The sequence below is a fragment of the Camellia sinensis genome, chromosome 13 (assembly GCF_055761805.1).
Source record: "Camellia sinensis isolate YWXY chromosome 13, ASM5576180v1, whole genome shotgun sequence".
Taxonomy (NCBI): Eukaryota; Viridiplantae; Streptophyta; class Magnoliopsida; order Ericales; family Theaceae; genus Camellia; species Camellia sinensis.
In genome coordinates this window covers 84341586-84349073 of record NC_138973.1, presented here as the reverse complement: position 1 = coordinate 84349073, position 7488 = coordinate 84341586, and the positions used below count along the sequence as shown (strand labels likewise).

At 39.8% G+C, this 7488-nt stretch overlaps 1 pseudogene across 1 annotated transcript; it reads left to right on the top strand.

The window, feature by feature from the left end:
* The first annotated feature begins 4141 nt into the window (after positions 1-4141).
* On the top strand, positions 4142-5962 carry LOC114279279 (NADPH--cytochrome P450 reductase 1-like; annotated as a pseudogene). Its single transcript, XR_014349184.1, has 5 exons — positions 4142-4569; positions 4668-4760; positions 5002-5164; positions 5232-5315; positions 5384-5962. The product of XR_014349184.1 is annotated as an NADPH--cytochrome P450 reductase 1-like (transcript).
* Positions 5963-7488: the final 1526 nt, after the last annotated feature.

Below are 7488 nucleotides of genomic sequence, written 5' to 3'. Positions count from 1 at the left end.
AACCCCTTGGACCCACTTTCTTGGACTTTTAACCACAGGGTTGTGTTGTATACACATAGGAGGACACCATCAATTGGTGGCCGGCCAGAAAATATGCTTGACCCTTTTGACCCCTAGCCGGCCGGCTAGGGGGTGTGGCCGGCCGGCCACCTGGAGCAAAAGTAACAGGCCGGCCGAGCTCTTTGCACTGTGCACTTTACAGCTGTGGGGCTTTATCCCCCAGAAAAGATATTTATCCGGGGGATATTTTGTGGGGGAAAGTTTGTCTCCTTTTCCCCCACCTTTACACCCCCTTGTTGGCCTATATAGCAAGCAAGCTAGATCATTTGTTGGGGTTAGAAAACTTCACCTTCAAGCTTCCATACACAACTCCATCTCTATACCTCTCATTTCCTTGAAAATCTCTAAGTCCTTAAGCACCATTTCTTCTACACCACCAAGCTCTACCACCACCACCTCATTTCCAGCAACAAGGAAGGCTTCTCAAAGGCCAAAGGAGCTTCAAATTGATCCAAGAAGCAACAAAAGTCTTAGTCTTCAAGGGTGAGTAACATTTCTTCACTTTGACCCTTTTTCTTGATCCATTTGTAAGCCCCATATGCTTTTTGTTTCAAGCTCCGGCCCTAACTGAAAGGGGCCCTCTTTTGAGCTCATTTTCACTTTTCATTAAGGGCTCAACCTTGTTTGATCCCTCCATGATACACTTGCTTCATTGATCTTCTTGTATGTCATAATCTTGCATGCTATTTTTGGCCCATGAGTAATCTGTTTTTGAGCATGATATAATCTGTGAATGTGCTTATTTTGGCCCCTTATTCAACATTGTTGAAGGGCCCCTCACCATTTGGTGTCTCCATGTGTCACTTGTAGTTATATCCCTTATTTGGCCCCATTTTTGCATAAATTGGCAGCCCCCTTTGCTTCTGTTTTTGGACCTTGGTCAGAACTGAAAGTGGCCTTATTTTGGCCTATAATTCATGTTTCATTAACACTTTTTTTCTGTTTGGTGAATATTTTTCATACTTCATGTTATAGCCATTTTTGAGCCTTATTTTGCATTGCATTTTTAGCATATTTTTATATTGATTTGAGGCTTGTCATACACTGTAAATATTCATATTTTTGGTCCTTCTTCAATGTTGTAGAAGGAAATTTTTCAGTTTGGATTTTTCTTATATCACTTGCTTCATTACCCCTCTCTTGGCCCCTATTCTTGCATGCCATTTTTGCCATACCTATGCTTGCTGTTTGGCCATGTTTATAACTGTGAAAATGCCTTTCTTGGGACTGTCTAGCTTCTGTCTTTGCATTGCATGTCCATATTGTGTATGTTTAGCATAGCTATAGGCCATTCTGGGTACCTAATATTGCATGTCGGGACTATTCCTTGCATTTGGTGTCATTTCGCCTCATTTCGGGACTGTTTTCCCCATATTTTAGCGCTGAAATTCCATTAGAATGTTTTCATATCACCATTTCATGTCATTTCATCGCATTCTGTCACCGCCTCGGTTTGCGTGCCCGTGTGCACGCATTTCGAGGCACTCCATTTTTATCCGCCGGCATCCGATGTGAGTGTGGCTGAGGCTCACTCATGTTGGTATAAGCCCATATCACCATTTCATGTCATTTCATCGCATTCTGTCACCGCCTCGGTTTGCGTGCCTGTGTGCACGCATTTCGAGGCACTCCATTTTTATCCGCCGGCATCCGATGTGAGTGTGGCTGAGGCTCACTCATGTTGGTATAAGCCCATATCACCATTTCATGTCATTTCATCGCATTCTGTCACCGCCTCGGTTTGCGTGCCTGTGTGCACGCATTTCGAGGCACTCCATTTTTATCCGCCGGCATCCGATGTGAGTGTGGCTGAGGCTCACTCATGTTGGTATAAGCCCATATCACCAATTCATGTCATTTCATCGCATTCTGTCACCGCCTCGGTTTGCGTGCCCATGTGTACGCATTTCGAGGCACTCCATTTTTATCCGCCGGCATCCGATGTGAGTGTGGCTGAGGCTCACTCATGTTGGTATAAGCCCATATCACCATTTCATGTCATTTCATCGCATTCTGTCACCGCCTCGGTTTGCGTGCCCCTGTGCACGCATTTCGAGGCACTTCATTTTTTATCTGCCGGCATTCGATGTGAGTGTGGCTGAGGCTCACTCATGTTGGTGTAAGCCCATATCATACTTCCATGTCATTTACATTGCGTATACCATTTCCTCGGTTTGCGTGCCCGTGTGCACGCATTTCGAGGCATCTCGTTTTCATAGCATAGTGCATACTAGGTTGTATCTTAGATTGCATTCTGTCATTTTCTCAGTTTGCGTGCCCGCGTGCACGCATTTCGAGGCATCTCATTTTCACAGCATTGTGTATGTTAGGATTGTATCTTAGTTGCATTTCGTGCATATCATGCATATTGCATCATGTTCGGAATAGGAGTTAGCCCGGGCACGGGAAACGAGGTACATTTCGTACTCCGAGTGATGGAATGTGTCTCAATTCCCTAGTCACCGACACTCCGGATTATCCATGATGGAGTTAGGTTTTAGCTGTGTTTCATGTGCATTCATTCTATATTGAGTTGTGCATTTCGACTCCTCGGCCATCATGCCTCGGTATGCGTGATTGGTGGCACGAGGATCGAGACATGTATATATCTGTGCAAATACATTGCTATGCCCCTTTCCTGCTCTCTGTTGCAGCAAAACGAAGAATCAGCAACCTTTTGGGGCCTGGCACGCATTTCAAGAATAGGTGTAAACAGAGGCTAATTGGGACATTCCGGTGGATTTCCGCGCAAGGCAACCCGGACATGCATCATCCATCAGAAGCAAGGCAGTCCCTGGCTTGCATGCCAGTTTTATTTATTTTCTTAGTTAATTCGTTAATTAATTAGAATTTTGTAATATTTTGGACTGTAATATTCTTTTATTTGGGACTGTAATATTTGGACTGTATTATTTATTCGGACCCTCTGCGTGAGGGCATAACTGTAATAAGTGTGGGTGAGTGTGATGTATGTCTTCCAACCCCACGTCTTTCTCCCTTTTATTTATCCGCTTATGATGATTAGATTAGGGCATATTTCAATTAGCATACAGTATGATAGCATGTTTGCATTCATTCATCTGTTTTGCATGCACCGGGCTCGGCGCACCATACTAACTGCATCGTATTTTCAATTCCAAATCGAATACATGATAGTTGTTGCATTTCATATGCCATCTTAGAATAGCCGAGCCTGCTATAATTGCATTTTGCATGTGTTGCATTAGGCATTTCTACATACTTAGGATCATGCATGATTTCTAATGAAGTTTCTATTTTGGCTTTGAGTACTCGGTAAGTTTTATGCTTTAGCATCCTTGCATGCGTGTGAGTGACTGCCATGAATAGCATGCTTACCATGAGGCTATGTGCTTATATGATATAACTACCTGAATGCCTGTGGGTGAAGGTTGGGTTATCTGAATTGGAATAAATCATCAAATATTTCGAGCCTACCTGCGGGTAGCAAACCATTTTCAAAAACAAGCATGAAATGTTTTGTTCCAATTCGGGCGACCCAGTCTATACTTGTATGCTGTATGCATCACATAGTAACCTAGGCTAATAACCGGAATAAGAACATACAAAGTTTTCAAAAATAGATATCACGGTTAGTAGAGGCCGGTCTTTGACCGGGCGAGCGGGGGTGCTCACGAAGTGACCTTCCCTAATCGTACCCAAGTTCCCGAGCCGAGGCAACTTTGGTGATGACGGACACGTGGCCTTTGGCACCGAGTCAGGGTTTCCTAAATTTCCCATTAAAAAAACATTTAGGTGGCGACTCTGTATCTGGCAAAGCAGTCCATGTTTGGCACTTCTTTCAAAATCTGTTTTCTCAAAACGATTTGCCGGATTTGGACTCTTTGGTTCAGACTTAGAACCGTGACAAATTCGAGAGTCCTGAGCTGTAGTGACCCCAATATGAACGGAACGGGAGCTCGTTCCTCCCGGGGCGTTCGGGGACGTCTACAGCGTGTTATATGACTGCCTATAGGGTAAAGGAGAGAGAAATGGCTTAATCTTTTGTACGGAGTGTTTGGCCTTGGCAACAGGCAATATGAGCATTTCAACAAGGTCTGGATTTCATTTCATTTCATGTTTTGGTCAATTTCACATATATATTATGTTACCATTGTATTTTTTTGATAAATTGTGGTGTCTTACATCTCTATAAACTGTTGAATGTTACCATTGTATTTAGTCCTAACCATGCATGCTATTGCCTTCTGTTTGAAACATGCGTTGTAATAATATTTTAGTCCTAGTTTCTTGTAATTTCTGTTACCATAGGCAAATATACATGTTTACTGCACTATTTGCATAGCTACTTTGGCCCGAGTTAGATCAGTTGCTTAAGGATGATGACAGTTCAACTGTTGCAACTCCTTACACTGCTGCTGTGTTGGAATATCGTGTGGTATATCATGACAGCACAGATGCATCAATATTGGACAAGAGCATGAGTATGTCAAATGGTCATGCTGTTCATGATGCACAACATCCATGCAGGTACCAAAAGAATGTTTTAAATCCTGAATTTTTCTGTTGCCAGTTAATTTTATGCTTTTGTTTCTGCAACCTAACAAATATTTTATCTTGGAATTAAGGTCTAATGTAGCTGTGAAAAAGGAGCTTCATACGGCTGCCTCTGATCGATCTTGCACCCATCTGGAATTTGACATTGCTGGAACTGGACTTGCGTAAGTCGCAATTCTAATTCACTTAATTATGGATGTATATTTGGAATAAGGTGATGACAAATTCTGTCGACTTACTACTATTATTTATTTTTGGTAAGCAAATTGTCAATTGGATTTTGCTTTAGCTTTAAATGGAAAATGGCTGCTCTTTAAATTTAAAACAAATTGGATTAGAAAAAGCATGCATTTAATGATGAATCAACTTTGTTCATTTATCTTTCTTCACTTCCTTTGTCCACAGATGTGAAACTGGGGACCATGTCGGCGTGTACTGTGAGAATGTGATTGACATTGTGGAGGAAGCTCAAAGGTTAATGGATTTATCACCATATACAAATTTCTCCATTCACACCGATAAATCAACTTTGTTCATTTATCTTTCTTCACTTCCTTTGTTTAGTTGTGTGTTGCTCATAATATTATATATGTGAACTCTCATTAACTAATTTGTTAAATGTATGTGTTTTCCAGTCTGCATTACTTGCCCTGGCAGCTCATGCTTCTGATCCAAGTGAAGCCGAGCGATTGAGGCATCTTGCATCTCCTGCTGGAAAGGTTTGCAATTTTTTGGTTCAGAGTTTTCATAATAAAGTGGTTTTTAACGCTATCTTTCCTATCTACAGGATGAATATACACAATAGGTAGTTGCAAGTCAGCGAAGCCTTCTTGAGATTATGGCAGAATTCTCATCAACCAAGCCTCCACTTGGTGTTTTCTTCGCATCAGTTGCCCCATGCTTGCAGCCTAGATATTACTCAATTTCATCCTCAAGGTGAATAATACCACAGCCTAGATATTACTCAATTCCAATCTACTAAGCCTTCTTGAGATTTTGGGTCAGTTGCTAGTAGTCCTGATTCAAATGAAGTGAGAGAGGGGGAGGGAATCCCTGATTTGGAACATGAAAGAGAGACTGAGTCTTTTAGAGAAGTTCACTTGGGGAAGAAGTTGAATGAAGAGATGAAGAACTCGGGAGGGCACTTCCTCCAGGGAAGTGCGATCACAGAAATAGAGCAGTGAGGGCAGTTCAAGAACAGTGCCACTACAAAGACAGAGTAGTGAGGGCAGCTCATGGTCAGTGCCATTACAAAACAGAGTGGTGAGGGCAGTTCAAGGTCAGTGCCATTGCAAAACAATGAGGGGACTTCAAGAGAAGTACCAGAAGAACAATACTATGAGGCAACACATTCTGTTGATGTGAAAGAGGGTAAAGGAAGTTCTGATACAATCTCACGTGAATTGGCATGACTAAAAATAAAAAAATGGTACACCCAGCTTACATATTTTTTTCTTTTATTTTTTGGGTTGCGTTTGTTGTTTGATTTTGGTTTAGAAATAGTCATGTAATGTTTGCTTAAATTTAGTCAATATATTAAAATAGCAGTAAAGTTTTATCCATATTATTATTATTTTTAAGCTTTATTACAGTTATGTTTTTTAGTTAAATCTAACAAAATTAGCACAATTTAAAAATAAAAAAAATAAAAAAAGAATCTATAATGGTGTTTTTCCAAAACGCCACTACAGTGTCAACGGTCATTTTAAAAAATAGGAAAAATCTATCGCGGCGTTTTTTGAACGTCGCTAAATGTCGGATGACGTCATTTTTACCATAGCTACCACATTTGGCGGCGTTTACTAATTCTAGCGACGTTTTTAAAGCGTCATAATGCTATAGCGACGGCCGCATCTTCGACGTTTGGAACAAAACGTCGCAAAAAGAATTAGCGGCGTTTTTTACACTAATAGCGGCGTTTTTTAAACGCCACTAAATGTAAAATTTCCAGCAGTGGCTCTCGAGCGCACAAACTTCCTTCCCAATATTTTTGCAGACAGAGAAAACTTCTAGTAGCACAACTTCTTTGCTCGAGCCAAGATTCCTTCGCTTAAGCGAGCAAGTCAAAAACAAAGAAACTTTACAACTCGATAAACAATGTTTGTTCGTGGGATTGACAAAACTAAGGGGATCTAACAATTTGATTAATCATGAATCTATTTATTTTAGTTAATTACATTAATTTGTACAACAATCTTAAAACAGATTATATGTTTTTCATAGTGTACTAAATAGATTCATATCTATATACACTGCTTCCGAGTCATGATTAGAAGACTAGGGGGAAAAAAAAAAAAAAAATTTGCCCAGTTCCGTGTGAGACCACCTGTAGGACTTCCAGCATGTATAAATATATTTACGCATTGTTCTTAAGGCATTGTTATACATGTTTAGTATAATAATAAAATAAAATTGGAAAACAGTTGTTTGGTGATGAATTCTTGATTACAAATGTGTATTTATATATAATACTTCACTTCACTCACCAGCATGATTAGTAGAATAATATATAATAGGTATTATTTGCAAATCAAATCACCAGCATGACCATATTTTATTAACTATGATGTGTCACTGTGTTCATTTGTGTTTCTATTACATGAACGTTATACAAATTTATTGACATACGTTCCTGCTTATTTTTGGCCACCGTTTCATCATATGATTTGCATACTCATGAGTCACAAGTTGTTTAGTTAAAAATTGACATGCTCAATAAGTTCTAATTTTCTAGTTCAATTCAAATGTGTTATAATATAATTTGTATGTTTTAAAAAATTCCTGATTTTAATTTTTGTTACATGCTTATTATCTCTAGAATTATTTACATGGTTATTGTAACAATCACATATAATTCTTACCTATTAAATTTAATTTAAGGTTTTGGAGTTA